Here is a 25320-nt window from a genome sequence, read left to right as displayed (position 1 = left end):
AGACTCGGAGGTAGAGGGTATCTTTGATATCAACTAGTCTTTCAGTTGTTTTTCAGTTATGTCTGATTCTTGGTGAACCCATTTGGGGTTTTCTTGGCAGAGATACTGGAAGAGTTTGCCATTCCTTCTCCAACTCATTTGACAGACGAGGAAACGGAAGCAAACAAGGTTAAATGACTTGCCTACGGTCATGCGGCTAGTGTCTAAGGCCAGATTTGAATTTAGGAAGAGGAATCTTTTTGACTCTAAACTCGGCACTCTATCCACTATACCCTATCATCATCTAGTCTAATTCTCTCATTTTGAAGAGGAGAATGAGAGCCCCAGAGTTGGTCAATGACTCACCCAGAGTCACATACCTACAATGTGGCTGAGTTGGTTGTTCTGAATCGAGGGCAGGGACTCTTTATTTTGGACTGATACCTGATGATAATATGAGATCAGAGAGATCCCACATTAACACAAGTAGAATGCCTGGTACACAGTAGGTATTTAACAAATGCCTGTTGAATGAGTGAATGAATGAATGAATGAATGGATTTAGAGCCAAAAGAAAGAGAAGGAAGTCATCTTGTCCATTCCTCAGCCTCCATTCTGTTTCCCCGCTCCAAAACATTCCAGATTGTTGCCAACTGCTCGGAAAGATCCCTGGAGAGGGAGATCCCACATGCCCCCGAGGTGTTTTCTCTTCTTTTTGCTATGTGATGAATATTTCTTTCCAAATGTTGCTAATCATCTTCTCCTCCAGGCAGGCATCGCGTGCTTCCTCCAGTCTGTGGAGCCCCCGAGTGCACTTGGGGCTCTTAATAAATGTTACATGATAATTAATAATATATCCCCACGGTTCCTCAATCGCTCGCACTGAGCCTCTCTGAACTCTCTCCAACACATCCGACATCTCACCCTCCCAGAGTTGGTCAGAATCAAAGGCCCTGAAATTAGGCCAAGAACACTGCCTAAGTGTTAGCTATGTTTACAACAAAGTCTTATGGGGGGAGAAAAGCCCCCTCCCTGGGGAAGCCTGGAACGGTGCAAGGAGAATTGGACCGGGGATGAATTCTGGCTCTTCTTTTTTATTAGCCATGTGGCCTTGGGGCAAGTTCCTTCCTCTGGGTCTCAATTTCCTCCTCTCTAAAATGAGGAAGTTGGAAAAGATGGTATCTGAAATCCCTCCCATTTCTAACATGCTGTCTTCTCAGCTCTGACATTCAGGGGAGAAGAGGGTGAAACCAACTTCCCCAAATTTACTCTCTGCCCTCAAAAGGTCCAGTTAGGGTATCCAAAGTCTCGGGGACCTGTTGCTCCCTGCCTGTACTTATTTTGTTGAGTCCTTTCAATCATGTTCAACTCTTCCTGACCCTGTTTGGAATTTTCTTGGCAAAGATACTGGAATGGTTTGCCATTTCCTTCTCCAGCTCATTTGATAGATAAGGAAACTGAGACCAACAGGTTAATGAGTCTTCATTGTCTATAATCAGTTGATAATGAAATTCAACTGGAAGCCTCTAAACCTAGGAATTTTATCTCCGTATTTTGCTGTCTTTCCGGTGCTGGGCCAGTATTTCAGAAGGGTTTGTAATGACTCGATGGTCTTTCCAGCTGCTCCCCAGGCCCCTGTCCAAGGGTGAGCCCAGAGCAAGGTAAAGCAGCCACGTGCTGCCTAGGGTTAAGGGGCTCCCGTGGGTGCCCTATTCTCTTGGCTGAGCCCGGCTGCCAATCTTAACTCTGGGAACATAACAAAGCCCTCGAGTTCTGGCAAAGGTGGAGCCCCTCGGGATCAGGGTGCCTGGGGGGAGCAGAGCTGAGCTCCAGGTGGCCCACAGCTGTGTGAGATCTCCAGTCTCCAAGGGCCCATTGATGTTGGCAATGTGGAACTGCTAGCTGATGACGTGGTGAATGGGCTTCCTTCAGGGCAGTGTCAGGCTCAAGGGCAGACGGAGGGTCAGCGGATTTCAGGCTAGAAGGAGAGACCAGAGACCGCAGAATGTCACATTTGGAAATTGCCGAGAGTGTTAGAGCTGGAAGGAACCGTAAAGAACATAGAATGTGGAAGCTGGGAGCGATCAGCGTGTATACGGGCTCTTCATGGGCTTTTTGAGTCATAGATCCCCTTGGAAATCTGGTGAAGCCTACAGACTGCTGTCTGTCTGTCTTAATAACACTCTCAGAAGGGCAAGGGCTTGGCAAACTGGGTTAAGTAACTTGCTCAGGGTCACATAGCTAGGAAGGATCTGAGGTCACGCTTGAATCCGGGTCATCCTGACTCTAGACTTGGCTCTCTCTTCACTGTGCCAGCTAACTATCGCAAGACCCCTTCTAAGAAAGTTTAAAAAGAAATCAAACATAATAGACAAGAACCCAAAGATTAGGGAAAATACAGATGTCATTTCTTCCCACCACACAGACACCTTGATAACCCTCCATGGATCCTTTGTGGGTGAAGTTCCAGGACGTAGGTTAAGAATTCTTGATCTAGCCTGTCTTTCCAATTTTATGGAGGAGGAATTTGGGCCCAGGAAGGGGAGAAGGTAACCCCGAGTTCACACCATGAAGAAGGAGCAGAAGTGGAATTTCAACTCGGTTTATATTCTAAACCTGATATTCTTTTTACTATACCATTCTTTGTTGTTTCTGTCTTTTCGTGACCCAGACTAGCCATGGATTTTCTTGGCAAAGAGACTGGAACAGTTTGCCATTTCCTTCTCCAGTTATATCATGTGATCTCTACCCTAAAAATCCCTTAGTTCAGGGAGGCTTGAGTACAGAAATCTGGTGGAGACTGTGCCTCATGGGACTTCTCCCTGGGTTCTGGTCCTCATTCAGCTGTGTGCATAGAGTGGCCATGATAGAAAAAGCTTGTTGGGACAGCTGGATAGGGCTCTCTAGGTCTAGAGTTGGGAGGTGCTGGGTTCAAATTTGGTCTCAATGTATGTATGACTCTCTGGTGAGTCACAATCCCATCTGCCTAGCTCTTGCCGCTCTTCTATCTTAGAACAGATACTAAAACTGAAGGAAAGAAATTTTTTTTTAAACCATATCTTCTATCTTAAAATCAATACTGTGTATCAGTTCTAAGGCAGAAGAGTGGTAAAGGCTAGGCTACAGGGGTTAAGGGACTTGGCAAGGGTCACCCAGCTAGGAAGTATCTGAGGCCAGATTTGAATCCAGCACCTCCCGTCTTTAGGTCTGGCTCTCAATCCATTGAACCATCCAGCTGCTTCCCAGAAAGGATTTTTTAAAAAGCTCACTGAAATGGGGGCAGCTGGGTAGCTCAGTGGATTGAGAACCAGGCCTAGAGACGGGAGGTCCTGGGTTCAAATCTGGCCTCAGACACTTCCTAGCTGTGTGACCCTGGGCAAGTCACTTGACCCCCATTGCCTACCCTTGCCATTCTTCTGCCTTGGAGCCAATGCATAGTATTGACTCCAAGATGGAAGGTAAGGGTTTAAAAAAAAAAAAAAAGCTCATTGAATTGAATTGATTGTGGGGTAAGTCACTTCAACTCCCACTTCCTCAGTTTCCTCATTTGTAAAAATGAGAGGTAATAATTGGACCCCATCAGAGCAGAAAGTACTGTGAATTACCTGTACATTAATCACACCTGTGGTACAAGTCCAGCCAAGCTAGTGTTACCCTAAAGCAGTGATGGGCAAACTACAGCCCGAGGGCCAGATGTGGCCCCCTGAAATGTTCTATCCAGCCCAAAACATTATTCCTAATCTGACGAATACACTAAGTAGGATACAATGCAACGAAACTTCTAAAGAGTTGCCTTAGAAACAGACTGACAGATGAGCATTTCCTTTCCTTTGGCCCCTTTTTAGAAAGTTTGCCCGTCACTGCTCGAAAGCATCCAACCAGATCTCAGGTTTGGGGACTTGCTATTACAGAGTTTTCAGTAACAGAGTAGAAAGAATACTGGTGTTAAAGTCAGGGGTTCTGGGTTTGAATTATGGCTGTCTCTTGGGGGACCCAGACTATATCCCTTTCCCTCTCTGAGTCAGAGTTTCCTCCATTGTAAAATGAGGGGAGTTAGCCTTAATAATCTCGAGGGTCCCTTCTAGCTCCCAGACCCCTGCCCTGCTCTAGTTGCCCTTTGTAAGTTTCTCTGCCTGGCATTCAAGGCCCTTGTGACCTTGGCCTCATTAGTTCCTGCTCTAAACCAGCTCCTCTGAGGAGACACGGGCTGAGTGAGTCCCTGGGAAGAGCAGCTGCCTTGAAAATCATGTTCCAAAGGCACTGGGCTGTAACAAGCCCAGATGACCCAACCAGAGCATTGGCTGTGTGTGTGTGTGTGTGTCCCTACCCCCAGCCAGGCTTACTTCCTCCTTCTGCTACCAGGGGCCCCAGTGGAAGAGAGGATGCTCTGATGTCCCTTCCACAGAGGAACCAGCTGCCTGGAACACCCAGCATAAAGCAGGAGAAAATTCAGGCACCCAATGGGGATGTTCCCCCAGTGATTTTTTTATTAGGCTCAATAGGAGATTATCAGCTGTCACTAGGACAGTTCTTGGCAGGGAAGGAGGGGGTGGGTGGTTATTGCTCAGTCATGAGGTGTGAGGGGAAATAGGCCACCTTCCCCAAAGGGAAGTAGATGGGGCTGGATTTCCTCATTCATTTCTTTCTTCCCCACAGAACCCAGCAAAAGAGTCCAATTAGAGTAGTCACTTAGTTGTTTGGTAATCAATTGACATCATCTCACTTCTTCCCATAATAATGTTATTTACTTATAAACTCACTTGTTTATCGAATTCTACTTTATATAGAGCTCTGGGCTCATATAATGTAAAAGCTAGAAGGGGTCAGAGTATCGCAGATTTGAAGTTGGAAGAGGCCTCAGAGCTTGTCTCACCAAACCCCTTCATTTTAAGAATGAGGAAACTGAGAAAGAGAAACAGAGAGAGACAGAAATGGAGAGAAAGAGAGGAGAGAGACAGAAAGACAGAGAGGGAGGGAGAGAGAGACAGAAAGGCAGAGAGGGAAGGAGAGAGAGAGAGAGAGAGAGAGAAAGAGAGAGAGAGAGAGAGAAGCATAGAGAGTCAGGGAGAAAGAGAGAGAGAAAGGGAGAAAGGGAGAGGAGAGAGACAGAAAGACAGAGAGGGAGGGAGAGAGAGACAGAAAGGCAGAGAGGGAAGGAGAGAGAGAGAGAGAGAGAGAGAAAGAGAGAGAGAGAGAGAGAAGCATAGAGAGTCAGGGAGAAAGAGAGAGAGAAAGGGAGAAAGGGAGAGGAGAGAGACAGAAAGACAGAGAGGGAGGGAGAGAGAGACAGAAAGACAGAGAGGGAAGGAGAGAGAGAGAGAAACAAGAGATGGAGAGAAAGAGGGAAACAGAGACAGAAGCAGAGAGAGAGAGAGAGAGAGAGAGAGAGAGAGAGAGAGAGAGAGAGAGAGAGAGAGAGAGAGAAAGTGAGAATGAATCATTTTACTAGGAAGTATTCGGAAAATTGCTATTGCAAATAATAAAAGAAGATAGAAGTTCTGATTATTAAATTTGTAAACTCTTCAAAGACAGGAGCCCATGACAAATAATTTAGTATCTTGCAAAGATGCTAAAGACACATGTAAAGACCTCAAATATTTCTTGAATGCTAGTTTGGGGGAGAGGGGGAAATATGTAACCCTAACAAAAACTAAATGCTTAGCTCTCTACCCCCAATGCCTCCTCATTTTANGAGGGAGGGAGAGAGAAAGAGAGAGAGAGAAACAGAAATGGAGAGAAAGAGAGGAGAGACAGAAAGAAGCAGAGAGAGAGTGGAGAGGAAAGAGAAAGAGAGATGGAGAGAAATAGAGAGAGAGAAAAGCAGAGAGAGAGGAGAGGGACGAGAGGGAGACAGAAAGAAAGAGAGAGTGGGAGGCAGAGAGAGAAACAGAGAAAGGGAGAGACAGAAACAGAGAAAGAGAGACAGAGAAACTGAGAGAGAAACAGGTCATATAATGAGTCAGTGACAAAGTCAAGACCTGATGCTACCCATTCACGGCTCTTTCTCCTAGCGTCCAAGATCAGCCCTGAAGCTGCTTCTGCGAGTCAAGTTCCCTTTCTGTGTTCTTTACTCCACCCCTCCCTCATCACCACCACTTCTCTTATTATAGCCAGCTAGAATTATATGGAGATATTCAGTCTATGCCAGAGAGAGACCTGAGTCTTCATTGTCTATAATCAGTTGATAATGAAATTCAACTGGAAGCCATCCCTGGGGCACGTGCTCAGCTGGGCTCTGGGGTCCTAGTCCTGCGGGGCCTGGAGAGGCTGTGATTCAGAGCACCGTAATTATAAACAGCTGTACAGGAAACCAATTTTGTTTTCTGGCTTTGTGGGGTATCTCACCTTTCCTGACCTCCAGGCTCAGGGCAGGCTCTGGAAGGCTGATGAGAAGGCATTTTTGGCTTCAGGAGCCTGCTGGGCAGGGGAGGAATGGGGGGCCTGAGTAGAGGCCAATGACTGCCTTTCTCAAGAGTAAGTAGGAACTGTTACGAGAGATGGATCCACCATTAGAAACCAGGATCTCTCATCTCTGGGAAGATGTGCTCCTGATGGCCTCCTGAGACCTGGGTTCTAGCCCCAACTTCGACACTGACTAGATGGGGTGACCTTGTATTTCTCTCCTTGAATCCTCAGTTTCTTGCACTGTAAAAACAGGGGATTAGAGTAGGTGATCTTTTCTAGCTCTGACATTTTATGTCCTTAGGTCCCTTCCAGCTCTTACTATCTCTGTTTTTTTCTTAAACCCTCACCTTCTGTAAATTGGTTCCAAGGCAGAAGAGCAGTAAGGGCTAGGCAATGGGGGTTAAGTGACTTGCCCAGGGTCACACAGCTAGGAAGTGTCTCTGGGTCTGACTTAATCTACTGAGCCACCCAGCTGCCCTTTTGTTTTTTGAAACCCTTACCTTCCTACTGGTTCCAATCAGAAGGACCATAAGGGCTAGGCAAATGGGATTAAGTGATGTGTCTAGATTACACATTTAGAAAGGATCTGAGGCCAGATTTGAACCCAGGATCTCCCACTTCTAGGCCTGGCCCTCAATCATCCACTGAACCACTTAACTGCTTCTCACGCCCTCCCCCATCTCTCATTCAATCACTCACTTATGGTGAGGAGGGTAGGAGAAGAACCCAGGAGATAGTTCATGGAAATGCCAGACCCACTGGAGATTAAGGCCCTTTGTTACTAGAAAAACTTCATATGACTATTGGGTATGTGATTTTCCCTGAGAAAAACTTTTTAGATCACTTCTCTTTGTGGAACTTATTCTTCCTCTTTTCTTGTCCTTTCCTGTGATGGTTATTTTCTCTCATGAGCATTACTCAGAGAGAAAGTACCTGGGAAGGGGTTTGAGCCCTGGGAACTTGGCTTCTTGGGGAGGGGGGAGGATGGTGTCAAGGAAGCATCAGTCTCAGTCAGATCAGGCCAGGGGCCCAGCTGGGGAGTTAGCAAAAAGATGAATACAATTCAACCCATCCCCCTTTGAGCAAGAGCCATCTTTGGTGCAGCTGGGCAGCTCTGTGAATCAGAGCATGAAGCCTAGAGATACAAGGTCAGGGGTTCAAATGTGGCCTCAGATACTTCCTAGCTGTGTGACCCTGGGCAAGTCAATTAACCCCCATTGCCTTGCCCTTACCACTCTTCTGCCTTGAAACCAATACATGATATTGATTTTAAGGCAGAAGGTGAGGATTTAGAAAAAGAAAAAAGATAGGAAAAGAGAAATGATCTAGACTGTCAAGAATATAGATGCACAAAGGAATGCTGTACAATGGGAGAGAGTGTCTGCAAAGTTCAATCAGTGCCTCGTTGTGACTGTCCTTGGATTCCAGAGTAAATAAGTTATACTTTGGTGGAGAATCACTGGAGGGTTGGTGTAACCTGTCTGTCAACAAACATTTCTCAAATGCCTACTGTGTGTCTGGCATTGCATTAGAGAGTGGAGGCACAAAGATAAAGCACTTGCACTTGCATTCTACTAAAGAAGATAACGTGTACACATAATTCTATAAAAATGAATGCAAAGGAGAAGGAAATGTTAAAGGGAAGCACTAGCAACTTGGGGGATGGGGCGGGATCTGGAAAGTCTTCATGTAGGAGGTGGTACTTAAGCTAAACTTTGAAGGAACTAGAGATTCTAAGAGGCAGAGGTGAGGAGGGAGAGCAGGGGGTAGAATTTGGGCAAAGTCAAGGAGCTAGGAGATGGAATGTTCTTTTATTTTTTTAAACCCTTACCTTTTGTTTTAGAATTGATACCAAATATCAGTTGTAAGGGCTAGGCAATGTGGGTTAAGTGACTTGCCCAGGGTCACACAGCTAGGAAGTGTCTAAGGTCATATTTGAACCCAGGACCTCCCATCTCTAGCCCTGGCCCTCAATCCACTAAGCCAGCCAGCTGCCCTTGGAATGGATGGGATCAGATGGGGGAACATCCAAAAGGTCAATGAGTTGGAGGAGTGATGCGACTGGAGTAATGCACTGGGGCAGCCAGGTGAAGGCTGATTAAAGACTCTAAGACTGTATCATTTTTGTCTTTGAATCTCCAGTGCCTAAGCACAGTGCTTGGCACATCACCAGTCATCAAGTGCCTACTGTGGTGTCAGACACTGCTCTAAGTGCTGGGGGGATATTGTGAAGAAAGTCTCTGCCCTCAGGGAGCTTACATTCCAGTGGGGAAGACAACCTGTAAATAAATGGGTTCATGAAAGACATCTACAGAGTAAAAGGAAGGTGGTCTGAGCAGAGAGGGCACTAATAAGTGGGGGACTGGCTTCCTGCAGAAGGTAGAAGTTGAGCTGAGACTTAGAGGAAACTAGGAAAACCAAGAAATGGAGGTGCAGGCATGAGGGACAGGTGGTGCAAAGCAGAATTGGGATATGGAATGTCCTTGTTGTTCTGGGTTTCAGTTGTGTCTGACTCTCTGTAACCCCACTTGGGGTTTTCTTGGCAAAGATACTGGATTGGTTTGTCATTTCCTTCACTAGCCTATTTTCCAGATGAAGAAAGTGAGGCAAATGAAGTTAAGTGATTTGCCCAGGGTCACACAATTAGGAAGAACCTAAGTCCAGATCTTTTTTAATTTTTTTTAACCCTTATCTTCCACCTTAGAATCAATACTGTGTATTGGTTCCAAGGCAGAAGAGCAATAAGGGCTAGGCAATAGGAGTTAAAGTTACCCAGCTAGGAAGTGTCTGAGGCCGGATTTGAACCCAGGACCTCCCGCATCCAGGCCTGGCTTTCAATCCACTGAACCACCCAGCTGACCCCTAAGTCCAGATTTAAACTCAGAAAGGTGAGTCTTCCTGACATGAGGCCCATTACTCTATTCTCTGTTCCATCCAGCTGCCCCATGGAATGTCCTAAGGTCATTGTAACTGGCTCATAGAGTTCAGAAGAAAGTATAAGAAGACAGGAAAGGGATGAAGAGCTTCAAATGCCACATAGAGGACTTTGTTCTGGATCCTGGGAGTTATAGGGAGTCACTAGAGTTCATTGAGCAAAGGAAGGTAGGGGTCGTAAGAAGAAATAGTCCAATTTATGCTTTAGAAAACTCACCTTGGTGGCAGGTTGTTGGGTGGCACTGTGGATAGAGCACTGGATCTGGAGTCAGGAAGACTCATCTTCCCGAGATCAAATCCAGCCTCAGATACTTAATAGTTTGTATGATCCTGGGCAAGTCACTTCACCCTGTTTGCCTCAGTTTCCTAATCTGTAATATGATCTGGAGAAGGAAATGGCAAACCATTCCATTATCTCTGCCAAGAAAGCCCCAAATAGACTCACGAAGTGTCAGAGACAACTGAACTGAGTTAGTAGCTGAATGGAAGGAAAATGGATTGGAATAAAGAAAGATTTGAGTCAGGGAGACCAGTCAGAAGGCTAGAGGTAATGAGGACTGTGTGAGTGGAGAGGAGATTAATATAGGACAGATGTTTAAAGATTAAAAAACACAAACAAACAACAACAACAACCACAGCAAAAAAAAAAACAAAGAAAAAAAAAACAAAGAAAAAAAAAACAGACAAAAACCAGCCCAACCCTCAAGATTTAGATTGCATATGCAGGGCCAAGGATCGAGGAAGTGAGGATGCCATTGGGGTGAGCGTGAGTGACTGGGAGGATGACAGTGCCCTCGACAGTAATAGGAGGGTATAGGGGAAAGATAATGAGTTCTGTTTTGGATGTGTTGAGTTTGAGAGTAAACCCTAATTAAATGCTTGTTGAACTGAACTGAATTGAGAGGGATATACTGGAGGCCAGGCCTTCTTAGGAAACTATTATAATAGTTGAAGTGAGAAGGGTTGGTTTATTTTTTTCTGGGCTGATTTATATAATGTCCCAGGGGGATGGGACCTTGTAGATTCCCTAGCCCAATCTCCTTCTTTCCCTTCTCCTCTTCCCCTTGTTTCCAATTTGAGACCCAAGGCCCAGAGATGGGTTCTGCACAGCAAGTCAAGTGTGTGTACAGGCATTCAGCCTAGTTATTCTTACTATTACAGGGTGCTTTCATATCCTTTCCTCTTCCTTCCTTCGTTCCTTCATTCCTTCTTTCCTTCATTCTTCCTTTGTTCCTGTGTCCATTCCTTCCAACCATTGCCCCATCTCTTTCTTTTTCTTCCTCTCTCTCTCTCCCTTCTTCTCTTTTTCCTTCCTTCCTTCTCTTCTTTTCCCTTTCTCTTCCTTCTTTCCTTTCCACCTTCCCACCCTTATATTCTATGTCCTATAGAGTTTCTCCTATTTTGTGATCTAAGATCTTTCATTCTAATATCCTGTGTCCTAAGGTCCCTTCCAGTGCTGACATCTTATGTTCTAGGTAATTGTAACATTTTGTGATCTGTGTTATAGCTTCCCTTCCAGCTTTAACATTCTGTGTTCTAAGATTCTTTCTGGCTTTAACGCTGGACCTCAGGATCATAGATTTAGACCCAGAAGGGACCTCAGAGATTATCTGGTCCAACCTTATTATTTTACAGCAGAGAAAAACTGAGAAATAAAAGCGGGGGGAGGGGGCAGCTGGGTAGCTCAGTGGATTGAGAGTCAGGCCTAGAGACGGGAGGTCCTGGGTTCAAATCTGACCTCAGCCACTTCCCAGCTGTGTGATCCTGGGCAAGTCACTTGACCCCCATTGCCTACCCTTACCCCTCTTCTGCCTAGTCCAAGACAGAAGGTAAGGGTTTAAAAAAAATTAAAAAAAAGGAAAAAAAAAAAAGAAAAAAGGAAAACTGAGGCCCACAGAGAAGTGGCAGTGCTGGGGGTTTGAGCTGCAGTCGCACAGCCTAGATAAGTCAGAGCATCATATTCCAGCTCAGACCCTTAAATGAACATTGTATATAGGCTGCTGGTTCGGAGCTATCTTTTACTGCCTGGGAAAAGCATCTGATTGTCACTGTAAACTGCCACGCCTCAGGCAACATAGAATGGAGCCAGAGAACTAGCAAAGGAAAGGCAAATAAAATGAGCAAGATGATTGGGGGAGACGGTCTTTGTTCCGTGGGCAATGTCTATGGTCTATGGCCTAATAATAATAATATCCTTTGATCCTTCCATGGTTCACGACCTCGGGCAAGTTCCTTCCCCTTTCTTGGCCTCAGTTTCCATCATCTCTCAAATGGGGAAGGTAAATCTCATCTTGCCTGTCAGGTCTCAATAATGGATCCGATGGAACTTTTGACGATATAATGCATCTACATTCTTCAATCCACTCTTCATTTAGAGAAAAGGAAGAAAAAATAAAAAGGGAGAAAGAAAGCTCCGAATGACAGGAAGGCGAGCCCCTGGTGCCAGTGGGATGCTAAGCAAAGCTCCTCAGTGTGTGTGTGTGTGTGTGTGTGTGTGTGTGTGTGTGTGTGTGTGTGTGCATATATGTGTACTGATCCAGCCATAATCGGTCCTCAGATGGAATATAATAGCATATTTAGTTTTCAGCTGCCTGAGAAGGTCCGGGCCCCATCCCTGCTTCTGATTGGCCACCAGACAGTCTTGCTAAGGGGAGGGAGGAAAGTGGAGGAGGTGGCATCTCACTTCCGTGTGGAATTGCGGTTTGGGGTTTTTTACAAGGACGGAGGAGCTGGGCCCGTCTGCAAAGCGCAGAGTAATTACAGCATTGGACCATCTGCAGGGTAAAATCGGCTCTTCTCCTAAACATGTGTTCGTCGTTAGTGAGGCTGGGCCTCACTTTGGAAGGGCCCCTCCATTGTGCTCAGCAGAATTGAATTCTACCACTCAATCGCAAATATGGGTAAATGATCGGCTGGGTGCCCAAGTTGAGACGGTTCCTATGACAACCCCCAAACGCAAAGCCCCGTTGAGCGGCTTTCATAAAATGGATAATAAAGCACGGGGATGAGGAGGAAGATGTAAAACAAATGGACCTGAGGGAGCTCAGGAGGCTTAGCCAATGCTTTTTCCTGGCATCCCTGCCCGATGCCTTGTTTCTTTGGGATGGAGATGGGGCCCCCGGGAGTCTGGGCTCCGTCAGGTGTCTCCCCTGGGCCCCAGAACGTCTTTACTGGAGGGGTGGGGTGACGAGGAGGAACCGTGCTCTTAGCCATCTCCTAGTGAACCGTGTTAGTCTGAGAGCTGAAAGTCCCAGATTCTAGGGCTTGCTTTGCTGCTGATTTGCTGGTGATATAAGGCAAGCAACCTGCGCTCTCTGGGCCCTGGTTCCTTTATTTTAAAAATCGATGCGGGGCAGCTGGGTAGCTCATATTGAGAGCCAGGCCTAGAGATGGGAGATCCTGGTTTCAAATCTGGCCTCAGCCACATCCCAGCTGTGTGACCCTGGACAAGTCACTTAGCCCCCATTGCCTACCCTTACCGCTCTTCTGCCTTGGAGCCAATACACAGTATTGACTCCAAGACAGAAGGTAAGGGTTTTTATTTTTAAAAATTAAAAAAAAAATCAATGCTGTCAAGTAGAAGCTGATCTCTGAGCTTCCTTCCAGTTCCAACATTCTCAGTTCTAAGATCCCAGCAAAATATCCTAGAAAGAGCTCAGATTTGGAATACTGGCTGTGCAGTGGGAAGAATGTCAAACTTAGCATCAGAAGGGAGCTGGGGGTGGGACAGCTGGGTGGCTCAGGGGATTGAGAGCCAGGCCCAGAGGCAGGAGGTCCTGGATTCAAATCTGACCTCAGATACTTTATAGCTGTGTGATCCTGGGCAAGTCACTTAGTCCCCCATTGCCTAGCCCTTACTGCTCTTCTGCCTTGGATCCAATACACAGTATTGATTCTAAGATGGAAGGTAAGGGCTTTAAAAAAAAAAAAAGGAAGCTGGGTTCAAATCTCACCTCTGGTGCTTATTGTGTGGGCAAGTCACTTAAACTTTTTGAGTCTTAGTTTCTTCATCTATAAAATGATGATATATTATTAGCTGTCAGTTTTGTCTCAAAGATTCATTAAGAGGATTCAAAGGAGATTATGCAAAGCACTTTGCAAACTTTAAAACATTATATATAAAAGTGATCTTGAGCAAGCAACCCCATTTCTGGGCTTTGGTTACAGCTACAAAATGAGAGGGTTAGACTTGTTGACCTACTTTTCCAGCCGGAACTTCTTTCCCAACCTCCAGACGCTCATCTCCAATAGCTGATTAGACAGCCTGAACTGGATGTCTCCTAGACATCTTAAATCCGCATCTCTAAAAGTGAGCTCATCATTTCCTCCAAACTCTTTCCCTCTTCCTTTTTCCCATTTTACCATTAAGGATACATCATCCTCCCAGTCACCCAGAATTGCAACCTAGGTGTCATCCTCTGCTCTTCACTCTCTCCTACCACCCCACTCTGTCATCCAATCTGTTGCCAAGGCTCGTTAGTCATGCCTTCTAACACATGCCTTGTGTATGCCCCCTTCTCTCCCGTGACACTGTGCCACCCTCAGTACTTCATATCTGGTCTGTGCAATAGCCTGTTGATTGGTCTCCCTGCCCCAAGTCTCTCTACTCCAATATATCCTTCACTCAGCTGTCAAATTAATCTTCCTAAAGTGAAGATCTGATCGTGTCAACCCCCCACCTCCCTTACCCCAACTCTCATTTAATAAACTCCAGTGGCTCCCTAATGCCTCCAGGATCAAAAATAAAGTCCTCTGTTTGATTTTTCCTTTTTTTTTCATTCAATTTATTTTATTTTTGGATCTGAATTTTCTCTATCATTCCCCTACCCACTGAAAAGGCAAGAAAAACAAAAGCCATTACAAATATGTATAGTTAAGCAAAATAAATTCCCACATTAGCTGTGTCCTCATCCCCCCTCAATAAAAAAAAGAAAAAAGAAAGAAAGAAAGAAAAAGAACATATACCTTAATCTGCACTCTGAGTCCATTAGCACTCTCCCTGGAGGTGGATAGCATGTTTTGACACAAGCCTTTTATAATTCTCGTTGGCCATTGTATTGATTGGATTTCCCAAGTCTTTCAAAGTTCATTAACTTTCCACTTTTTTTTTTCTTTAACCCTTACCTTCCATCTTAGAATCAATATTGTATATTGGTTTTAAGGCAGAAGAGTGGTAAAGGCTAGGCAAATAGGGGTTAAGTGACTTGCCCAGGGTCACAGAGCTAGGAAGTGTCTGAAGTCAAATTTGAACTTAGGACCTCCCATCTCTGGGCCTGACTCTCAATCCACTGAGCCATCCAGCTGTTCCATCTTTAATCACACTTAGGCCTTGGAACTGATCCTTAGTACTGATTCTAAGATGGGAGGTAAGGATTTAAAAAATATATTGTTTATTGTGTAAATTGTTCTTCTGGTTCTGCTCACTTCATTGCATCAATTCTTTCAAATCTTTCAGTTTTTTTTTTTCTGAAACTATCCCCTTCATCATTTCTTACATGCCAACAGTATTCTGTTGGCCATAACTTGTTTAGCCACCCCCCAACTGATGGGCATTGCCTCAGTTTCCAATTCTTTGCCACAACAAAAAGAGCTTCTAAAAATGATTTTGTACATATAGTTCCTTTACCTTTTTTTTTTTTATCATCTTGGAGTAAAGCCCTAGTAATGGTGTTGCTGGGTAAAGCTGAATAGTTTTGGGCAGGGGTCGGCAACCTTTTTGGCCATGAGATCCATAATCACCACATTTTTTAAAATGTAATTTCATGAGAGCCGTACAGTGCTCACAGTGAGCGCTCCTGTAACACCACCTGAAAAAAAATTGACTTTATGGCTCCTGCAGGCCCCTGGTTTTGGAAATAGTTCCTCTCGTTCTTGATTCCTTCCTACCTTTCTAGTCATCCACTTTTCTACCATCCGTGTACTACTCTACCTTCATGTGATACTGGCCTCCTGGCTGTTCCTCAAATAAGACACTCTATTTTCTGACTTGAAGTCAGAAGTCAACATTTTTGCTATCTGTCCCCCATCCTTGATGCCTTCCCTTTTCATCTCTACCTTGCAGCTTCTCTGGCTTCCTACCTTTTCTAATCCTCCTTAATGCTAGCACCTTCCTTCTATAATTATCTCCAAAATAAAACCAAATAAACAAATAAATAAATACAGGATTTCTCTCTGATTTATCTGGTCTATTTTTTTTTTTTGGTACTTTGTATGTTATCTCCCCTATTAAACTTTAAGATGCCTGAAAGTAGGGATTGGTTTTTTTCACCTTTCTTCATATCCCCATCAACTAACACAGTGCTTGGCACCCTTAGTAGGTGCTTAGTAAATGCTAGCTGGCTAATTGACCTTTTATATCTCTTCTGGTTCTAAGTTCGACTCCTGTACTCTGTTCTATTTCCCTTTACAACTCTAATATTCCACGTCCTAAGGACCTTCCGGCTCTAACATTACATGTTCTCAGATTCAATCCAATTTAGACATACCATGTTCTGAGGTATCTTTCAGCTCTGCCATTAATGTTCTGTGTTCAAAGGCCTCTTTTAGCTCTGTGTTCTAAAGTCTCTCTGCCAGCTCCAAAAGGTATTTTTCTAACACATTCCTTCCAGCGGTGACTTTCTGTGTTCTAAGACTTCTTCTAGCTCTGGCTTTCTGTGTTATATGGTCCTGCCCAGCTCTAACATTATATGACTATATACTTCTAATTTTGTGAATTTTGGACGATTGATGTTCACCCCCTCGCCCTCTCCTGCTTCTGTCTTAGGCCTGTTATTTGGCTCCTGACAGTGATGCTGATAAGAGAGACCTCCTGAGTGGCAGCCCTGCTTTCATCAAACAGCAATAATCCTTTACAATTACTTTTGTCTTTAAGAACAACCCAGAGCTGAGTCAGAGATGTGGCCCTTGCTCAGTGGGACCGCTGGTTGCCAATAACAAGACGACCAAACAAAACAGTCCTGGGAGGGTTATTGATCGAACTTTCTCAAGCCCCAAATAACTGGTCCCTGGGCTGCTGCTAGAGGATCTAGGCTAAACAAAGGCTGGAGTGGTAGAGGTTGGTGGAGCCTTCCTGCAGGACAGGGAGCTTCATCTTGAGGGTTTTCATGTTTTCCTTCAGTGCAAGACAGTTCACAGGTGACCAGGCAGAGGTGGAATGCTGGGTAGACCATGACCCAGCCCCAGGCTTGGAATCCCAGCATCACAGTATCTGAGAGTTGGAAAGGACCATCTAAGCCAACTTGTACAGGAAAGGTCTCTCCCCTTTAACATACTTGACAAGTGGTTATCCAGGCTCAGTTTGGCGACCCCAGGGGGAATCTACCATCTCCAGAGGCAGCCCATTCATTCTACCTTAGGACAGCTTTAATTGTCAGGAAGTTTTTTCCTGCCATCAGGTCTAAATTAGCCTCCAGGAAATTTCTACTCATTTTTCTTGAGTTCTGCCCTCTGGGACCAAAGGGAACAGAAGAGTCTTGGAGCATCAGAGCTGAAAGAGACCTCCGGACATGTGCTGAAGGGTCCTTATAAAGTGGGATTTGTGTGCTAGGAGAAGAAGAAAAGGGGAGGGGCTGACTTTATACATACAACAGAATGGATAGGGCATTAGTGATCATCTAGTCTTGATTTCTCACTTTACAAATAGGGAAACCGAGGCCCACAAGGACTTGCATAGCTGCAGGGTCCTTACCTCCTAATTCCCATGCTTCCCTACTTCTCTTCTCCAGCTCCCAGAACCAAGCTCCAGGCTCAGCTGCTCCTCCTGGGGAATGGAGGAGGAGGAGGGCGGCTGCACATCAGGGTGGCAGCTTGGCAACGTGTTTCTCACAAGTGCCACCGACGGTTTCTTTTTTTAACCAGGGATGAGCGAAGAGCTGACTAATGCCTCGGAGGGTGCGCTCTCCGATCTGTGCCAGGTGCTTTGGGAGGGAGTGGGGGCTCCTGGGGAGGGAGAGAGAGAGAGAGCTCTGCTCCCAGAGTGAAACATTGGCATGAAGCCAGAGGCTTCCACTCCCTGCGCCCCTCCTCCCCCAAACACTACCTTCCCCAAGTTCCCAGCCCCAGCAGGTGAAGAACTCACCTCACTTACATTTCCTGTGCAAAATATAGCCTAATCTGGGAACTGTGGGTGCAAAATGGGACCCAGGCCTCCCTTCCCAGTCATGGAAGGGAATGTGATCCAGGGTTCTGCGTTAGCTCAGAGCTATCCCTGGAATCTGCCCTCCCCCACCACAATGTTCTCATCAATGTATCAGCTGTCCCCTCATTGAGCCCTTTTTTCCCACACTGAGCCCTACCCCCCATCACTGAGCTTCTCTCATCTCCCAAAAGCCTCTATTCCCTCACCAAGTTGCCATTCCTCCTTAATGAACCCCCACCCTCTCACTGAGCCCTAATCAACCTTGCTGAGCTCCAGTCTGCCACATTGATCCTGTATCTCCCTCACTGAGCCTCCTGCCCCTCCATTAAGCCTCCTGTTCCTACTTTCTCAGAATCCTAACTCTTCATTTAGCTTCAATCTCCTTCACCTAGTCCCTGTTCCTCTCAATGAGTTCTTTCCCAGCTTCTTACTGAACATTCCATCTCCCCTCCCTCACTTCCTAGCTCCCTTAATTAACCCTGTTCTTTACTGATCCCTATTCACCTCATGATTCTCATCCTCATTTATATCCCCCATCCATTCTCTTTACTCACCTTCATCTCCTCATTGACCTCCATAATGCTTTCTGAGCTCTCTTTGAATCCCCATCTCCTCTTCTGAACTCCATCTGTTTCAACGAGTCCCATCTCCCTCATTGTACCTCCATCCCCATCATGAGGCTTCCCTTACCCTATGCACCCATCCCCTCACTGAACCCCTATCCCTCGTTGAGTATCTCATTCCCAGCAGTGAGCTCTCCATCCTGCATGCTGAATGCTCCATTTCCCTCACTGAGCTCTCTGGCCACTTGCCCCTCTCTCCCTGTCCCTACCCCCCCACACCCCCAATTATCCTCACATGGATCTCTGGGGATATCTAGCTTAGGGATATTCTTCTGACTCACTCTCCCTTGCTGTCTCCTTGGGAGAGTGAGTAAGCAAGCCCCAAATGACAGCTGCATCCTTCTTTCAAACTTTATAACCACATCATGTACTTTGGATTAATCCCTTTAACAACAAACATTTCTCAAGAGCTGAATGTGTGCAAAACACAGAATAGGGCCCTGAGGGAGAGATAGGATCTAAATGAGACACAATCCCCTGCTCTCAGGAAACTTTTAGTCAAGGAGAGAGATTACACAGAAACATAGATAACCACATAACACAGAATACCCTGAAATATTATAAACAGGGATAAATAAAGGAAAACCCAAGGGGGAGAGTTGTCATTAACTCAGTGAGGGGCAGGGATCAGAATGATGTCTGGTCTAATGCTGATTCCTCTGTTTTCTACTTGGTCCTCTCCTATGACCCACCCTCATTTTCTTCTCCAAATACTTCTGTTACCTCTTAGCCAACCATTTCCCAAAGTTCCCCTCTTCAAGTTACCACCTCTGCCCCTAACCATATTGAGGGTCATATGAACTATCTTCAGATGAAAGACAAGTTTTGATAGGAGGATGGAAAGATGTGGAGCAAAGGGCAGGGAACCTCTGGACCCAGTCACATAGTCATCGGGTATCTAAATATTCAGTTATTCAGTTCTCCATCCATGTATCCATCCATCCATTTTTCCATCTTCACATGCATCCATGTATCCAACCATCTATCCATCCATCCATCCATCCATGTATCCATCCATTCATGTATCCATCTTCACATGAATCCGTGAATCCATGAATCCAGCCAGCCGGCCAGCCAGCTACTGAGTTATCCAGCTGACCATATAGTCCAATCAGCCATTGAGTTACTCAGTTGGTTAGTCAGTCAGCCAGTCAGTCAGCCAATCAACTAGCCAGTCTACTCTCTTGCCAGTTAGTCAACCAACCAGCCAATCAGTCAGTCGGCCAGTCAACAAATTACACACTTCAACTGCATGCCAGCCCTCGAACTAGAGGAAGATGTGGATGAGGAGCTTGCAGCCTACTCTCTGCCCCTATGTGGGGAATGTTGAGGTGCCAGCCTGTTCTTGCCCTCAGGCAAGTCTTAGGGATGAGGGAGCACCTGCTCCACTTTCTGCCTGCTTATAGCAGTTATAACAAGATTGTAATATTACACAAGACCTACTGTTTCTGTGGCTACCACCATCTACTTACTTGTATTGGACAGCCCTATTGAAAAGTGGCCAACACTGATTGTTGGTGGTCCTTAGGAGAGCATGAATGGGATGTTCCTTGTCCTTGGAGGGCAGAAAAGCAGGAGTTATATGTGTGTATTGGGGGTTAGGGCTGGAAGGAACATCTCCCTTTCATTCTTGTGGAAGGAGGAAGGAGAGGAAGCAGCAGTCAAAGGGTCATCCTATTTAGAGCTGAAAGGCATCTTCAAGATCACTGAATTCAAAAGCTTCCCTTCTTCCTATCTCGATTCTCTTACCCCACATCTATTTTACAGAGGAGACAGCAGAAGCCCAGGGAGAAGAAAAGACCTACTGCTTATTTTACAAACGAGGAAAGAGACACAGAGAACATTATTGTTGCTGTTATGGTATTTTTATATATAGGACTTTAAGGTTTATAAATACTTTCCATACATTGTCATCTTATTTAATCCTCATAGTAACCCTGGGAGTTTGGTGTTATTATCCCCATTTTATAGATGAGAAAACTGAAGCCTAGAGAAGAATGATAATTAGAAAGACAGTAACTCACACACATTTGTAAAGTTTGCAAAAAGCCTCACGTAAGTCATCTCACTTGATCCTCAACAGTTCTATGATCGAATTACCATAATTATCCCATTTTACAGATGAGGGAACTGAGGCTCAATCAATTATAGTGATCCCAGTCAGACCTGGAATGCAGCTTGCTCCAGCCCTACATCTCCTATCACCCTTGTTCCAAACCAGGAGCTGCCATATTTGTTCATTTCTGGGATTTGCTTTCTCTTTCCTGTTTTCTTTCCCTCTGCAGGGATGCTTCTGCTCCAGGTGGGGTTGCTGGCCCCTCTGAAGCGCCAGGTGCAGAAGACTGGTTTGGGAAGGGAGAGGAGTTGGTGTCTGGGGTGACCTGGTGGGCGTTCTGAGATCACTCCAACTCTTGGGCTGGCAGGTTCCTCAAGGCCTGTCCTGTTTGCCTGCCAGACGAAGACAGGGTGAGCAAGCCCTTTGGGCTGTGTCAGCCTCCACTGGGCAGCTACAGTCACGGGGTGGTTTTGATTGCCTGCCAACCAATCCGGCCTCTCAGGGCTGCTTTGAAAGGCACAGGGTCCCATCTTGTCTGGACATATGATCTTTTGTGTAACCGAACAAAAGGGTGTTTGTTCAGGGACCAGCAGCCCCTATTCCCTTTACTCCCCTCCGATCTGTCCCTGGTGCCTCTGGAGAGACCCACTCTGTAGTGTCAAAAGACGAACTTGTTTCTTTTTTTGTCAAAGTATGTTGACTGACTTGGTTGATTTATCCTGGGAAAGTGGTGTGAGGGGGAGGAAGAGGAGGCATTGGCTAGAAATGCACGTTGCTCAGCCCAGTGTCCAGGGCTCTGCTAGCTAGCACCATCAGAGTTAAGTATCCTTAGAACATGGCATATTAGAACCAGAAGGGACCTGTGTTCTAGACTTGGAAGGGACCCGTGTTTGAAATGTTTTTTTTTTTTTTTAGTTCCGACATCCTATGTTGAAAGACTCCTCTCAGATCTGGTATTCTATATTTTAAGATCCAGGCTAGTTCTGGTATTCTCTGATCTATAGTTCCTTCCATCTCTGACATTCTATGTTCTAAGGTCCCTCCCAGCTCTTATATTCTACTATGTCCTAGGGTCCCGTTTAATTCTGACATCCTGTGTTTGAAAGTTCCTTCCATATCATAAATTCTTTATTTTAAGGTGGCTCAGTGGATAGAGTGCTGGGCCTGCAGTCAGAAAAAACTCATTCTCCTGAGCTCAAATCTTGTCTCAGACACGTACCAGCCTTGTGATCCTGGGCAAATTACTTCATCCTGTTGGCCTCAGTTTTCTCATCTGTAAAATGAGCCAGAGAAGGAAATGGCAAACCCCTCCAGTGTCTTTGCCAAGAAAACCTCAAATGGGGTTATTGAGAGTCAGAGAGGACTGAAAAGCGACTGAACGACAAAATATTTTACGGTCCAGTTCTAATATTCTAAATTCGAAGGTGTCTTCCAGCTCTGCTATTTCCTGATTCTATTGGAAGGGCCTTTCTAGTTCTGATGTTTCTGATTCGTTGGTCCCCTGCGGTACTGAAAGAGTTACTAGGTTCCTGCCCCAGGTCACCCATGCACTCCTTCCTCTCTGGCATGAGCAAGCCCATCTGTCTAAGTCCTTGGTAACCTGGATGGCAGACAGTGCAGAAAGGCTTGTCCAAATATTGGACTTGCTGTCCACACCGTGATTAAGGTGAGATCACAACCTTGCCATCCCTCCTTTTCTTCCCCTGGCACCGCGGAATCGCAGGGCTCAGGAAGTGCCAATTCCCAGGAGGAGAGGTGGCTTCTGAGGCCCCAGAGCCCAATTCCTCGCTGGAGGCAGTCAGCCCCTTGGGGCCAGAGAGCTAACGTCAGAGAGGAGTCTTTGTCTGACCCAGCAGCAGCAGGAGAGCTGTGTGTGCTCAGAGCCTGCCTTGGCTTCACTGATCAGAGAGATGCCAGAATGAGTCTAGATATAGGCACTGAGCAGGAAGACCAGGTCAGTGCCTCCCTATCCCTGCCTCCTCCAATGGAGGCTATGCTTCCTTCCTTCTCAGCCCTCTTCCCCTTTGCCCTGAGGGGCTAGGGGGAAGGGAGCAGATTCAGCCAGTGGGTCAGCTTAAGCTAGGGGCCTCTGCCAGTATCTGGTTATTCTATGGAAACCAGAGAATCATAAACTGTCAGAGATGGAATGAATCTTAGGGACTCCTTCATTTTACATAAGGGGAAACTGAGGCACAGGGGAAACTACCTGTCCATGCTTACATATGAAACCCAGTAGCAAGGCTAGGCTTAGAATCCATGTCTTCAGGAGGCAGCTGGGTGGCTCAGTGGATTGAGAGCCAGGCCCAGAGATGGGAGGTCCTGGGTTCAAATTTGACCTCAGATGCTTTCTGGCTGTGTGACTCTGGGCAAGTCATATAACCCCTCATTGCCTACCCCTTACTGTTCTTCTGCCTTAGAACCAATACACAGTATTGATTCTAAGATGGAAGGTAAGGGTTTAAAAAAAAAAAAAGAACCCATGTCTTCAGACTAGGAATACCTTTTTTTTTTTTTTTTTTTTTTTTTTTTTTTTTTTAATCCTTATCATCTGTCTTGGAATCAATACCGTGTATTGGTTTTTAAACCCTTATCATTTGTCTTGAAATCAGTATATGCATTTGGTTTTAAGGCAGGAGAGCGGTAATAGCTAGGCACTGGAGGTTAAGTGACTTGCCCAGGGTCACCCAGCTAGAAAGTATCTGAGGCCAGATTTGAACCAGGGCTTTCCATATAGGCCTGGCTCTCCATCCACTGAGCCACCCAGCTGCTCCCTAACTGGGCTACTTCTGAGAGGTGATAGAATGCTCTGGGTCCTACTGGGACTAGAGCAGATAAAAGAGAAGTAGCATGTGATAGTGGAAAGAATGCCAGACTCGAGTCAGGAGAGGCCTGAATTTGAATCCTGTCATGGCTACTTACTAGTTCTATAATCATGGGCAAGCGACAACTACTCTGAGCCTCAGTTTCCTCATCTGTAAAGTGGGAATGATAATTCCTACAGTCTCTACTGCATAGGGTTGTCACTGTGAAAATGAAACAAGATAATCCACACAAAGGGCTCTATAGAGCTTCAAATGCTATCCTAAGGTTGGTTTTTATGATTCACAATAGGAAGACATTTCTATGGGTGAGCACAGTAGACAAAAGTCAGGAGGGAGAATACTTGGATGATCTTTCTTGGTCCAGCGAGGATCACGATGTTTCCCAGAGGTCAACAATGCCATCTCTAGGAGAACTGTCTTGTTTCTTGGTCACCTTCAAATGATGCCACCTATTCTGTGGCCATTGTCCCCACCTCCCACCTTCCGAGTTTTTGACTCTTTCTCTGAAATCACCCTGCAATCTGAAAGGTGAGCCTCTGCCTCTCCCAGCAGTTGTAGGTCTCTCCCTATCTTTATCTTGTTATCGTTCAGTAGTTTTCATATCTGACTCCTCATGACCCCATTAGGGGTCTTCTTGACAGAGATACTGGAGTGGTCTGCCATTTCCTTCTCCAGCTCATTTTACAGATGAGGAAACTGAGGCAAACAGGGTTAAGTGCATTGGCCAGAGCCTCATTCCTTATATGTATCTGAGGCATGTTGGAACTCAGGAAGATGAGTCTTTCTTGACTCCAAACCCAGAACTCTATCGACGCTGTCACGGAGCTGTCCCTTACAAACCATACTATTGCCTTCTTCTGTCCTTGTTCCTTTATCCCTCCCCTGCCTTTCATCCCCCATTAGAATGTAAATGCTTCCCTTCTTGTATTGGTATCCCTGGTGCTTAGCACAGGGCCAGGCACATACTAAACCTTTAACAAATGCTCTCTCTGCCCATCCATATGGGATGTGCCACCCATCTATCACTTTAATCTTCATTTCTGTCGTACGATGAGATTGAGTAGCCATAACACACCCATAACGGCCATCTCCATCGTTGTGATGATCTCCATTTCTTTAACGTGTTGAGGTTTGCAAAACCTTTTAATAGCCCTCCAAGCTAGGAAATTTCTATTTTGTATTTCTATTTTGCAGGTGAGGAACCTGAAGTTCTCAGTAAGTAGGAGGCAGGATTTGAATTCAGGTTTCCCAACTCCACATTCTCTCTTTCCACTATATTATATGGAGACTCCTAAAAAATTAAGGCTGCATTTGTGGATATATACCTATCGCATGGGCGGCGACCCAGTGCAGTCCTGTGCTCTCAGTGACATTTGTGGAAATGGGCTCTACTCTGAGTTCTTCCCAGCCTCCTAACTGCTCATTTCTCTTCTTCATACGGGACCTTTCATCTTCATGCCCTTGCCCAGGCTGTTTACTACATCTGGAAGGAACTCCTTCTTTGCTTTTACCTCATAGGGACTGGGTTTTTCTTTTCTTTTTTTCTTAAACCCTTACTTTCTGTCTCAGGATTAATTCTAAGACAGAATAGAGGCAAGGGGCTAAGCAATTAAGTGATTTACCCAGGGTCACATAGTATTTGAGGCTAGATTTGAACTCAGGTCCTCCCAACTCTAGGGGTGATACTCTTATCAATGAGCTAGCTGCTCCTACCCTAGCTTTTTTTTTTTTTTTAAACCCTTCCCTTCCATCTTGGAATCATTACTATGTATTGGTTCCAAGGCAGATGAGCAGTAAGGGCTAGACATTGGGGGTTAAGTGACTTGCCCAGGGTCAAACAGCTAGGAAGTGTTTGAGGTCAGATTTGAACCCAGGACCTCCCATCTCTAGCCCTGACTCTCAATCTCCTGAGCCATCCAGCTGCCTCCTCCTAGCTTTTTAAAAACTCAATTAAAAAAACCCACAACTCAATTCAGATGCCCCTTCTTTGTGATGCTCCTGGGAATCAAGAGATCCAGCCTTTACTACCAACTCTTCCTGGGACCTTGGACAAAGTCACTTGGACAAAGGCCTTGACTTCCTCCCTTTTCTTCCTTTCTTCCTTTCTTCCTCCCTCCCTCTTTCTTTCTTTCTTTCTCTTTCTCTCTTTCTTTCTTTCTTTCTTTCTTTCTTTTCTCCTTTACTCCTTTCTCTTCTTTCTTTCTTTCTCTTCTTTCTTTCTTTCTCTTCTTTCTTTCTTTCTTTCTTTCTTTCTTTCTTTCTTTCTTTCTTTCTTTCTTTCTTTCTTTCTTTCTTTCTTTCTTTCTTTCTTTCTTTCTTTCTTCGACTTCCTCCCTTTTAGACTGGAAACATCAGTAGAGGAAA

Source organism: Gracilinanus agilis, chromosome 2, assembly GCF_016433145.1.
Source record: "Gracilinanus agilis isolate LMUSP501 chromosome 2, AgileGrace, whole genome shotgun sequence".
Taxonomy (NCBI): domain Eukaryota; kingdom Metazoa; phylum Chordata; class Mammalia; order Didelphimorphia; family Didelphidae; genus Gracilinanus; species Gracilinanus agilis.
This window is presented reverse-complemented; position numbering follows the sequence as displayed.